At 35.7% G+C, this 14,277-nt stretch overlaps 1 protein-coding gene across 1 annotated transcript in view; it reads right to left on the minus strand.

The window, feature by feature from the left end:
* GABPB1 (GA binding protein transcription factor subunit beta 1) overlaps positions 1-14,277 on the minus strand; it is a 64,583-nt gene that overhangs the window by 29,140 nt on the left and 21,166 nt on the right. The gene's annotated exons all lie outside the window — the stretch shown is intronic.

The raw sequence follows: 14,277 nt of genomic DNA on the forward strand, positions 1-14,277 counted from the left end.
GTGAATTTGTCTCAACAGGTGAATATTCTTTGCGAGCTGGGTAAGTAGCCAAGGGGAAATAAGTCCTAAGAGGGTCATGTTAGCTTGATTAGGGTATCCCAGTCTTGTAGAACAGGTATACTCAAGAAGGGGAGAGGAGAACGTGTGTGAGAAGGAAGTTAACAGATCCAGTTTGGAGAGAGGATTTATGCCGGGAAGGAATAGAAAGCATTACATCATTAGAAAAGAAGTTAAGGAATCTAAAAGCATTGATTGACAGAAAAGATGGCCCTGAAAGAACACAGATTATGCTTAAATTACTACCTTTTTAGTAGATTCCATAACATGGGAACAACCAAACATAGGAGTACCCAGGAAGGCTTGCACCATGACTAGCTAAAATGTATGTCAAAACAGGCATTTGTCACCAGGCAGGAAAGAACGTCTGATAGTTGCTCCATTTTTAAGGGTACAAATAATTCATTATTTATCCTATGGTGAAGAATAAGAAAAACAACCACAGGTACACGTGGGTTTTATGTAGGGTGTTTTACATGGTTTTTTGTGACATCTGCAACATCTTCACCCTTGAATTTCTGATTTCCTTTCCTTTTTCCTCTCAATCTCTCATACTTTGGTGGAGCCACTGGAACCCAAGATACTGCTTAATCCCACTAAAGGCATTAAGCTCAAAAGAGACTACTGACCTCTAATGAAGGATTTTTCCTAGGGAATATGTACCAGCTGGATAGTAAAAATTAACATCTTATTCAATAGGCAAAGAATCTGCAATAACAATCTCCCACTAAAGGCAGGATAAGGCAAAAAGAAACTGACCTCTCTTCTACAGAAGTACAGTAAAATCTAAACGGGCCACACTGACAAATACAGCGTCTATACTTTGGATGAGCAAAATTTAATATTAATTTGGTTTTACAATAAAAGAAATCTTTCCAAAAAATATACATTTTTAAATGTCTTACACAGGTAATATAAACTCTGTTTGCATTCATTGAGCATACTGCCAGATGGTTTAGACATCTGGATTTCTTTTATGAAGTGGCAGTTTAGGGCTCTTCCTCATTTTAGAAATTGGGTTGTCTGCCTTTTTCTTAATGATTTATAAGTATTCTTACATACATTCTGGACATGATTCCCTTGTCAGATATAATATATATTAAAAATATCTCCTTCCAGAAGCCTGATTCCTTGACTCTCCATGCTGTGTTCTTTACTTGATATCACAAATCATCTTCTACAGGTAGATAATTAAGTGACAAGTCTCATAAAAATATGAAAATTATAAGTATTAAAAAGATAGAAACAAAATAAACTAAAATCAAAGACAGCAAAAGAATGTTTGCCACAAAAATGAATGTAAAAAATGTTACTATTTTAAGTATGTAAAAGGTCTGACTCAAAATGAAAAGGGAAATAAACACCAAGAACCCAAGAGATCCATAGTCAAAGGACATGACCATACATTTTCGAAAAGAGAAATAATTCACAAGCATAAAAATTGTTCAGCATCACAGTCAGATAAATGTAAATACTTTTAAAGTAGCTTCTGATGCAGACAAAGATGAGGTGAAACTGATACTTTCATATATCGACATCTTACATATGTTGATAGCAATATAAACGGATCTTTTTTTATTATATTTAATATATATTTAAATATATTTGGCAATATTTGACAAAAGTTATAAAAATGTCCAAGCCTAATGACCCAAGAAATGATCCCACTTTTGATGATCTATCTTAAAGAAAAAAGGAAAATATATTGAAACATATCAATAAAGATTATATATATAAGGTACATATACACATAAACACACACACATATATATTACTTATAATCATTTTTATAACGTGAACATCTAAAGACAGGAAAATGGTTAAATTGTGGACTCAGAAAAAGATGCAGTAATTTAAAATAATAGTTTGAAGTTATATAACATAAAGTCATGCCACGTTAAAAGATAAGATACAAAACTAATTTTTGAATGTCAAAATACACACATAGAGAACAAAACACTAAAGATATTAAAATTGTTCAGGTGGTATGATTATGGGAAATTTTACAAAGTTTCTGTAATGTTACTATATTATCTTCCTAATTTAAAAAGTGGATTTTCTTGGGGTCAGCCCAGTGGTGTAGTGGTTAAGTTCGCACTCTGCTTCAGCAACCCGGGGTTCACAGGTTCAAATCCCAGGTGCAGACCGACACACTGCTCATCGAGCCATGCTGTGGAGGCATCCCACATATAAAATGGAGGAAGACGGGCACAGATGTTAGCTCAGGGCCAATCTTCCTTAGCAAAAAGAGGAGGATTGGCAACAGATGTTAGCTCAGGGCCAGTCTTCCCCACCAAAAAAAAAAAAAAAAGTAGATTTTCTTAAGGGACAAATTAAAACTGTGTGACTGTCAAGTGAGTAAATGCTGACATTAAGGAAAGTTATATACTACTGACTTCCTAAACAGGAAAGGTAGAAAAAAATAAAGAAAATGGAGGATACTGAGGACTTACAATAGCAAACATTGATCTGCTTCTAAGAATTGCAACAAAACAATGATGCATTTGAACAAATCAACTTCTCCCATAATTCTGTAATTGTCTTAATTATTCAAAACATATCATATTTAAGGACCTAAGATACTTAAGTTACTGTGGTTTTAAAATTCCATGAGCAATACAAATGTGTAGTAGATTAATGTAGCTGGATACTTTTAAATCAGTGGTTCTCAGTGGTAGCAGCACTGCCCCCTAGAGGGCCCTTTGGATATATATGGAGGCATCTTGGGGATTGATGGGAGGAGGCGGGGGATGAAGGCTTTACTATTAGCATTTAAAGGGCAAGTGCCAGGGATACCAGAGGTCCAGCAGTGCAGGGAACAATACGGTATTGCAAAGAATTGTCACATGTTTGGGTGACTTTCAAAAGTTCCACTGAATATATCTAAGGCTAGAACTTAACTAATATGTAAACAAAATGTATTTTTCCACAATATTAACGTATTCCAAGTTTTCTAGAATGCAACCATACTATAAATCTATCTGTTCTGTTCAGAACTTGACTAAGAGTTGTTCACCATTTTGGAAAATCATGTCACTAATGTCAATACCACCGGGTAGCTGAATCACCAATATAACACTGTATCAACCAGCTTTCACCTTCACAGTGAAGAGGTACAAGCATTTGACTACCTCTTGTGTCATCTAGCATACTCTGCTTCAGTATTTACATATTTAAATACACAGTTATTATAAATTTCTTTCCTTCTATTTCTCCTTTATATTATAATTAGGGCATTATAATGATTTTTTGAAATTATGGAGATAAGTAATATTAACTATAGTTTTCATTTTAAGTTAGCAGAAGGGGCAATACAAAATACTTGTTATAAAAAGGTAGCAATGGATCTAATACGATTGAAAAATTAACGGAAGAAAATACACGTGAGATCAAGTAAGACAAAAATCAAAGGTGCTCTCATTTTCTTGTCAAGATAATAAGTAAAAGTTAAAAGAATCAAAATGCAGCATTTTCATTTCCGATTCTCACCTGACGGGAACCACACACATCACAGAACAATCCTGACCATTAGGACAACAAAATTGACCAAAGGGACCACAGCTCCAGGTTGAGCCCTCAATTTACTTAGTTCATTATCTATATATTAAATCCTCAGAGACAAAGTGTTAGATTTAAATAAAACCATTTAAAGACTTAGCAATAAATGTTGCTTTTTTGGTATGGCAAATAACTTTTCCCCAATCAAATGAAGAAGCATAGTTCAATTCCATAAGTTTTAACGAATATTAAAAATGATTACTGAAAATAAACTATACTTATGGCACTGAATGCCTTCTAGTTTAATACTCCTTTCTTCTTGAGAAGAAAATTAAAAAACCTACTGCAATAAATTCAATCTTGAATTTCTTTACTACTTCTAAAAAAGCTTATCACAATCTGATACAAACCATTATTTTTTTTTTTAATCTCCATCTAAAATCTCTAATGAAGGATTTTTCCTAGGGAATATGTACCAGCTGGATAGTAAAAATTAACATCCTATTCAACAGGCAAAGAACCTACAATAAGACTTTCTTACTAAAGGCAGGATAACGCAAAAAGACTTTAATAAGATCTATAAGGGAACTTCAAAATATCTACAAACTAGCTGCTTTTGCTCAAAAGTACATGCTGAGAGGGCCATCTAGTGGTAACAAGAATTTACTACCAATAATTACATGAATTTCTATAATTCATAGCTCATAGAGCTGTTGTGAGGATTATAGCATCTACTGGACATGAAAACTCTCTGTAAAATTGTAAATTACTAGTTCCCTGTGAATTGTTACTAGTACTCAAAAAAGAATATGAATAAAAATACTTCGAAAATGTAAGGCTTTATAAATATACTTAACATACTTAATAAACTTTGCCTCTAAAAATTTTAGAATAAAATTTGCACTATCACTCCTATGCTCCATAAGTGCAGTTATAAATCCAACAAAATTCTTCTAAAGATTTCATCAAGCAATTTAGCACTATGTATGCTTCAAAAGCCTTTAAAACGTTCATACTCTTTGACCTAATAATTCTACTCATATAAATCTATCGTAAGGAAGCTATTTGAAACATAAATATACTAATAGTGATGTTATTTAAAATAGGGAAAAACTGAAATGCCCTACTACAAACAAAACTTAAATAAATTAAGATAGATCATAATGGAATGTTACAGTCTTTTATTCTTTTATTTTAGTTCTTATCAAGGAAAATTTTGAGCATATACAAGAATAGATAGAATAGTATAATGAACCCCCACATGGCCAACACCTAGCTTAAATGTCAGTCTATGACCAGTCCATTTCCCACTCACACATATTATCTGGAAGCAAATTTCAGACATCATATCATTTTATCCATAAATATTTCAGTATGTATCTCTAAAAGATAAAGATATCTTTTAAATACAATATTGTAGTCATTTTAAAATATTATTTACAAATAGTATGTAACAGTATAAGAATCAAGACTCTAAAGTGAATATATACTACAATCTTAACAATGTAAAAAATGCATAGAAAAATATCTAGAAAAGATATACCATGACAATGAAAATTACAGATTTTTCCTTTTTTTCTACTCTTCTCTATTTCATAAGTTTTCTATAATGCACACGTTTTACTCATGTAATTTAAACTTTTTATTAAAAAGCTTTTCATCAAAATTAGATTCCAGATAAGCTTAATAAGTCTTTAACATAGAAAATTATATACTGCAACAAAATCAAAAATAAACAAGTGGGGGCCGGTCCCGTGGCTTAGCGGTTAAGTGCGTGCGCTCTGCTGCTGGCGGCCCGGGTTCAGATCCCGGGTGCACACCAACGCACCACTTCTCCGGCCATGCTGAGGCCGTGTCCCACGTACAGCAACTAGAAGGATGTGCATCTATGCCATACAACTATCTACTGGGGCTTTGGGGTAAAAAAATAAAACTATAAAAAAAATAAATAAATAAACAAGTGGGACTACGTCAAACTAAAAAGTGTCTGCACAGCAAAAGAAACTATCAACAAAGTGAAAAGACAACCTATGTAATGGGAAAATATATTACAAACCATATATCTGATACGGGGTTAATATCCAAAATATATAAAGAACTCATACAACTCAATAGCGAAAAAAAGCAAATAATCCAATTAAAAAATAGGCAAAGGACCTGAATTTTTCCAAAGACATACGAATGGCCAAGAGGTACATGAAAAGATGCTCAACATCACTAGTCATTAGGGAAATGCAAATTAAAACCACAATGAGATATCACCTCACACCTATTAAAGAAAGACAAATACTCAAATACTGCATGATCTCACTTATATGTGGAATCTAAGGAAAAAAAATCACCAAACTCATAGAAAACGAGATCAGATTTGTGGTTACCAGAGACAAGGAGTGGGGGAAGGGGGAATTAGAGGAAGGTGGTCAAAAGGTACAAACTTCCAGTTATAAGATAAACAAAATAAATGTAATGTACATGATGACTGCAGTTAACACTGCCATATGATATATAGGAAAGTTGTTAGGAGAGTAGATCCTAAAAGCTCTCATCACAAGGAGAAATTTTTCTTTTCTTTTTATTGTATCTACATGAGATGATGGATGTTAACTACTGATGGATGTTAACTAATCATATATTCACAATTTACATAAATCAAACTGTCATGTTGTACGCCTTAAATGTATACAGTGATATATGTCAATTATTTCTCAATAAAACCGCAAAAAAAGTAAAAAAAAAAAAAAAGAAAGAAAACTAGATGTGGAAAGAGCATTTTTTTTAATAGTAAAAGGATGCAAAATGTGACTGCTAGTAGAATTTAGCATATTATTAACCACATGCATAACTATATGTATGAAAACATTTTTGGCCATCAGATATTAGCTGCCCACATTCTCATAAGTAAAGAACTTCAATAATAATAAAATAGTGCCTGGCATCTTGTTAAGTCTTTATCTACACTGTCTCATTTAATCTGAACAACCTTACCAAGACAGTTATTGTCTCCCTTTTGCAAAGAAGGCAAGTGAAAATTAAAAGACTTACCAAAGAGCACTACTTTTGGTCTAAAGATAAGACCTGTATTCTCAATTCTTCTTCTTATGTTCCAAATTAGAGAACACTGAGAATTTGCTGGGATATAAAAGAGCATGTCCTCCAAGGGTTTAAGCTTAGTCTCTCCCTGTGTAATTCCTTTGAAAGGAAAAATCATCATATAAAATCTGGTATATTTGAATTTTTCTCATTCCATTTTATCTAGTGGGGTTTTTTTCCTTTTTTTAACTTAAAAATAAAATGATATTTTCAAACATAAAATATCTAAAAAAAAAAAAAAACCATATACACTTTTTTCAGAAAACTACTAGAAGATGTGCTCCACCAAAACCAGCAGTAAACCAGAAAGAAGAATCAAGGGCTTTAGGAAATAGGAATCCAAGAAAAATAGAGTGGAAGAGGATGCCCCAGATGACAGTAAAGGAAGACTCCAAAATATCAGCTGTGCCGCAGACCTGGAAAATTAATCCAGATTGGAGCTAGAGGGCAGAGGTTCCAGAAAGGCGGTCCCCAAGGAAAGACAGACCGGTAACTTTCCTAAGAAAAAAGTGAAACTTCCAGTGAAGAGTTTGAGATGGGCTAATGATGGATACAAGAAAACTAAGCAAAACAAAAAACTAGACAACTTCTTTTTCAGAGGCGAAAAACAAAAAACTACACAAGAAAGGAAATGTAATCCCAACATATATATGACATAGGTTAGCAAAGAATAATAGTTCCAGGGTCATAATAACCAGTGAATACTAATCCAAGCAAAATTTTCAATGTAATTCTATTGAAATGATGAAGGGCAAGGAAAAATATGCATAGGGGTGGTTCAGTTTAAGAGAGCCAAAGCTTCATCTTTATAAGTAGGAAATCAAAGATATCTGACATAGAAAAATCAAGAAACAGCATAAGCTTGTTATTTAGAAACACAGAGGAAAGTACTAGGAAAAAAACAGCTAGGAGACTAATAAAATAGATGCCTCTGGGAAACAGGATTCTGGAGTGGAAAGAGAGAGCACAAGGGACTGTGGGTTTTTTTTACCATAAGCCTTGTATTTTTTACTTTTTCAACTAGGTACACGTACACTTTCATAAAAATAAAACTATAATAAACAAATACATATTCACTGTATATAGGAAATATACATACAGTTCAAAGTCATCCCCACACTTCCTCATAGTCTTGCTCCCCAGAAGTAATCAGTATTTAAATGTTTCGTGTGTATCCTTCCAGATCTTTTCTGTGCATGTAGAAACACACGTACCCACAATGTTTATTTCTTTTTAAACAAAAAAAGGATCATACTATATTGTTTTGCAACTTGCTTTTTTCACTTAAGAGAGATCCCTTGTTTAATCAGTGACATCTTTCTATGTCAGTACACACAGATCTAAACATTCTTTCTACTGGCTGCACAGTATTAGAGTGTGGCAGGCTGATTAATGGCCCTCCCAAGATGTGTAGATCTTAATTCCCAGAATGTGAATGGGTTAGCTTATGTGGCAAAGGGGACTCTGCAGATGTGATTAAGTCAATCATCTTGAGATAGGAAGATTATCCTGGATTATCCAGGCAGGTCTAATGGAATCACAAGGGTCTTAATAATAGGGAGGCAGGAGGTTAGAGTCAGAAAGAAGAAAGCAGAGATCAGAGAGAGAAAAAGATTTGAAGATGCTACCCTTGCTAGCCTCGAAGATGGAGAGAGGGGTCACCAGCCAAGAAATGCAGGCAGTCTTTAAAAACTAGAAAAGGAAACAAAATGGATTCTCCCCTAGAGCCTCCAGAAGGAACACAGCCCTGCTGAAATCTTAATTTTAGGTCTTCTGACTTCCAGAACTGTAAAATAATATATTTATGTTGTTTTAAGGCACTAAGTTTATAGTAATTTGTTAAGCTAATAGGAAACTCTTACACTATTATAGGAATAGGAAACAAATACACAGAGTATATTAATTATTCAATCCTGTTTTAATTTTTCATTTTTACAAATAGTGCTGTATCACACCCATATACTTGGGTTAGCACTTTTATGGAAATTATTCTGAGAAGTATATTTGCTAGATTTTTGTTAAATCACATTTTAATTGTGATAGACACTGTCAATTTATCTACCAAAAGGTTACACCAATTTACACTCCCATCACCAGTGTACAAGATGACTGTTTCTCCACAAAGTCCCCACTCCCCTAAGAACCTTGATCCCAGATCTAGATCCTCTAAGGTCAAAGCCAAGGATCCAGAGAAATCATACTCACAAAGCTGATGAAAAACTTCCTTCCAGAATAACTTTCTTTCAGGAATCATGAACTGAGGAAAGTCCACTACCACACCAGGAGAGCGAGACTTAAGAAGTAGAAGACACAACTCTTTACCATCTTTAAAGCTTCTATTAAAAGCGCATTCGTTGCCCCCAACTGGGAATCCGGGGGGAAACACCTTTCTTGGATCCTCCCGTGTCATTTTTCACCCACTTTACCAGAGAAAGCCTCCTCAAAACCATGTGTTCCCATTAAGTTCCATAGAGGGAACCTCCTTCTCAGGAAACCTTTTCCTTCTCTAGTGCCTACCTATTCTGTCCAAAACATGAGCCCTTATTTGACCCACCAACTCACCAATTATTAAAAGATGATACTTCCTACATATTTATATAACACTATATATACACATATATATATGTGGGCATAGTATAACAGGGTATAGTATAGCATACATATATTGAGAGAGAGGGAGAGAAAGAGACTATGCCAGACACAGTCTAATTTTACACATATTAACTCACTCAATCTCACAATATTATAAAGTAGCAGTTATTATTTTCATCATTTTACAGATGAGGAAACTGAGGCACAGAAAGTCACACTGCCCAAGATCATATAGCTAGTGGGGATCTGAACCAAGGCAGTCTGGCTCCAGAGTCCATGCTCATAGTCACTACGCTATATCCCATGGTCTGGGTCTTCCTAGTGACCATAGGCCACATGTCCCCACTGATTACATGCACTACCACTGAAAGCATGCACTACTGATGCTACTCCCTGGCCTGAACACTAACCACTATCTCTACCCACCTAACTTCATTTCACATAAAACACAGAGATGGTACAACAGAACCTGGCACCAAATTATACTCTGATCTGCATTGGTCGCCTAATGGTTCATGTTTATATGTCTTATCTAAATTATAAAATGCTTGGAGGCAAGGATTGAGTTTATGTGTCCTTCAACTGGATTCCTTTTCTTCTCCCCTTAAATATTGGCAGTTCCTCAGTGTTTCATTTTTCAGCCCTCTTTTTCTCTACATTCTCTCCTCTAGCAGATTTTATCGTACTTAGCCATGATTGCCTGACGACTTCCAAATCAACCTTCAGTCCAAGCCTCTCTCCAGAGTACTGGACCCAAATATTCAACCGCATAGCCACCTCCACCTGTAGATACCAAGGCACTTCAAAGTTCAAATTGTCCAAGTACTGGCTTGTTTCCTAGATAGAAATCTTGGAGACGTCCTTGACTCCTTCTCCTCCCTCAACCCCCTCAATTCCAATCAATCATCAAGACCTGTCACTTTTACCTCCTAAATATCTCTCAGATCATTCCACCTCTTTCCACTGATACACAGTAGGGCTTCAATAAATATTTGTTGACTAGCTTTTCTCCTCTGCACAATCTTTGCCCACGCCTCCATCCTTTCTCTCTGAGAGCACCTCTAAACTAGTGTCTATACCTCAGTCTTGCCTTCCTCTAGTTTCTTCTCCACTCTGCTACCAAACTTCTTCACCATTCTTAAATAGAAATCATGTCCCTCCTCAGTTAACTCAGATAGTCAAACTCTTTGCCATGAGATTCAAGACTTTTCATATTTGGCATCTGTTGCCATCACCACCATATATACTACTCACCGTCTCTCACACTGAACTCTATACTCCAGACAATATGTTGTGCCAGGTTCTTTTTCTCACCTTTGGGCATCTATGCAAAACATTCCCTCTGCCAGGAAGAATGTTCTCTTCTCCATGCCCACTTTTGGCATATTTATTCCCACTTGTCCTTCAGAGTTCAGCTTATGTCCTTAGAGAAGTCATCCCTGACCCCCCCCAAATTAACTCAAGTGTCCTTCTTGTGTGTTTTCTTAGCATCCTAAGTTTATCTCTATCATGACATTTATCACACCACATTAAATATGCCTGTTTACCTGGCTACAACTTGTTACTGTCTCTGGACTCTGGTGCCTCGTAAATGCTCAACAAATATTCATTCATTGAATAAATCATGTTTGGCATATAGTAGAAACTCCAGAAATACCTGGGATAACCAATAAAGTCATAACATTTGAGTTTTTAAATGTAAATTAAGCTGACAGCTTCACAAATTCTAGGAAATACCATAATCAACAGAATGCTCACTGAATTCCTGTCAGCCTTGTTGTAACTAAATTCCTTATAGTTGAATGAGTTTGGCACATCGCCTGAATATTCTTTTTATTGGCAGCAACTCAAATTGATAGATCTGATCCAAAAAAATCTGAGGTCAATTCTATGTTTTCTGAGGCAAAAGGGAAAACTGTGGACATAATAAGTAAATCTGAATAATGGCTTTGTCTGGGACCCTCAGAATCACTCTTGGACCTGCCAAGTTAGTATCAAAAAATCTGGACAGCAAGCCAGAACCCGTCTTATAACCAGCAACAGGACTGTGAAGCAAGATCAGCTCAAGGCCACCCTCAATGACAGTGGGTCAAATCAGTAACAAGCTGAGTTCAAAATTTTCAACTGAGTATGTTCCAGAACTGAGTGCCCAATATAGTATCCATTAGCCATATAAGGCTACTGAGCATTGAAATATGGTTAATCAAAATTGAGGTGTGCTATAAGTGTAACACATCAGATTTTGAGGACTCAGTACCAAAAAAGAACATAAAATATCTCATTAATAACTTTTATATCGATTACATGTTGAAATGGTAATATTTTGGATATATGGGGTTAAATAAAATATTAAAATTAATTTCACCTATTTCTTTTTTTTTTAATGTGGGTACTAGAAAACTTGAAATTAAATATGTGGCTCACATTATATTTCTACTGGACAGCTGTTCTAGAATCATTAGTCAAAACTTCTTAAAGGCACCAACTTTAGAATGTACAAAAAGTTGCAACATTTTAAAATAAGATATAGGGCATTCTTTTAGAAAAATTGCATCTCATGAATTATCCATGTTATGACACAGATACTTTCCCTCTCAAAACTATAGGAGGATATGGCCTTTGTCCTTATAAGACTTCACAAACTCATTTGGGGATGAAGGCACCCATAGATTCTACTAAATTCTTCTCACCTTTGCAACCCACTGTCCCTTGACCCCACTTAACTACTAGTCTCTTTAAATCACATGTATTTGTCCCACTAAGAGACTGAGGCTTGAAAAGAGTACAAACAGAGGATGAAGATAAGGCTGGAACTTCACCGGCACTAGGCCAGTAGATGGTTTTGAATTAATCAGGGAAACATAACTTACCTGCTTACTATGAAGTGAAGCCAACAAACCGCTGGATATTACAAGTCACAACAGTTAACCATCAATACCCTGCCCAACAATAAGAATGCATACACTTGGATCCTTTCTCTCTGCGATTTCTCATATTCATCCCTTCCTTTCCACTACTTCTAGTCTTACACACTCATTGCCACATATCTTAAACATCACAATAGCCTCTTAGCTGACCTAACTCTAGTTTCTCCACCCTGCTGCCAGGCAATCTCCCTAAAATACAATTTCATTCAATTCAAACAATTCTATATGTGAGTCTCTACACAGTACCTACCCTCAAAAATTCACCACCTAGTAGGGAAGACATACATCTCATGATTCCCTTGTCTAAAATTCTCATCAGTACAACCATTTTGAAGAACAATTTATCAATATGTAGTAGAGCTGAAAATGCACCTACTCTTTGATCCAGGGATTTCACTGCTAGGAAGCTACCCTATCTCTTTGTGTACTCTAAAACATGTACACAAGGAGAAGAAACGTGTATAAGAATGTTTATAGAAACATTATTTGCAATAGAAAAAAAGAAACTACAAACAACCTAAGCATCCATCAACAGAAAAATATTTTTGGGTTTTTATTATAAAATTTCTCAAATATAGAACAGTGTATGTACATGCATATATATATGTGTGTGTGTGTGTGTGTGTACACACACACACACATCCATATATGCCCATCACCCACATTCTAAATCAAAAGTTGGCCATCTTGCTTCATTCCACTCCCTTCCAAAAAAATGTACTTTACAGCTGACACACTGCATTTGGTTGTTATATCTCTAAATCAATTTTATTCTAGGACAATTTCCCTTTCCCCCATCTACCTCACCCCTGTTTTTCTCACCCATGACACTGAATGGCCAGTTCGTCTGTATCTCACATTCTGGATTTTTCTGCTTCCTCAAGGTAGTACTTAATTTCTTTCAACTCTCCTATTTCTTATAAACTGAAAGTTAGTCTTAAAAGTTTGACTGAATTCAGATTTTAAATTTTGGACAGGGCCTGCTCAGTGGCACAAGCGTTTAAGTGAGGGAGCTGCGCTTCGGCCCTGCGTTCACCAGTTAGGATTCCAGGCGCGCACCAACGCACCACTTGTCAAGCCATGTTGTGGCGGCATCCCATAAAAGTAGAGGAAGATGGGCAGGGTTGGTAGCCCAGGGTCAGTCTTCCTCAACAAAAAAAGAGAAGGATCAGCATTGGATGTTAGCTCACGGCTGATCTTTCTCACCAAAAAATAAAATAAATAAATTTTGGATAAAAATACTTCATAGTTGATGTTGTATACTTGATATTGAATCACATCAGGAAGTACATATTTTTTGGTTCATTTTTAATGATACTAACATTAATAACTAGGTTGGTGATAGCCTGATCTTTCCACCATAAAGCTATATTGTTTTACTTCGAGACCAACTAGTACTCTGTGGAGTGTTAACTTCGGCACCATGTGACTATCCAATTCCCAATGAACTGTTTCCCTAACAGTTTTACCAACCACTAATGATCCTGACCCAAGGCAATTATATCATAACAGGTTGTACCAAACCGTTAACTTTCTTTTTTTTGTGTGTGTGTGTGTGTGTGTGTGTGTGTGTATGAGGAAGATCAGCCCTGAGCTAACATCTGATGACAATCTTCCTCTTTTTGCTGCGGAAGATTGCCCCTGGGCTAACATTCGTGCCCATCTTCCTCTACTTTATATGGGACGCCACCACAGCATGGCTTGACAAGCGGTGCAACGGTGCGCGCCCAGGATCCAAACCTGCGAACCCTCGGGCCACCGAAGCGGAGCACGCGCACTTAACCGCTACAACCACTGAGCCAGCCCCCCAAACCGTTACTTTCTAATTCTATAATTCCTTTTATATTTATTATCTGGCATTCCTCATTAACTGTAATACAGTTTCTACTAAAAAGGTAGTTCAAATGTTTAATTACCAATTTTCAGAGTAAAGAATAGGTATAACAGCCCACTTCATTTGTTTTATTTTCTAATACTATATATTGTTTCAATAAATTACTCTCATTATTTCTGTGTTCAAACTGCCCCAGGTTTGGCCAACAAGAGCCTCTTCAGGTTGGCGTTTGTGTCTTTGAAAGCTTTCTTGCTTCTGGCACAAGATGTTTCAGGTTCA

The sequence above is a fragment of the Diceros bicornis genome, chromosome 5 (assembly GCF_020826845.1).
Source record: "Diceros bicornis minor isolate mBicDic1 chromosome 5, mDicBic1.mat.cur, whole genome shotgun sequence".
Taxonomy (NCBI): Eukaryota; Metazoa; Chordata; class Mammalia; order Perissodactyla; family Rhinocerotidae; genus Diceros; species Diceros bicornis.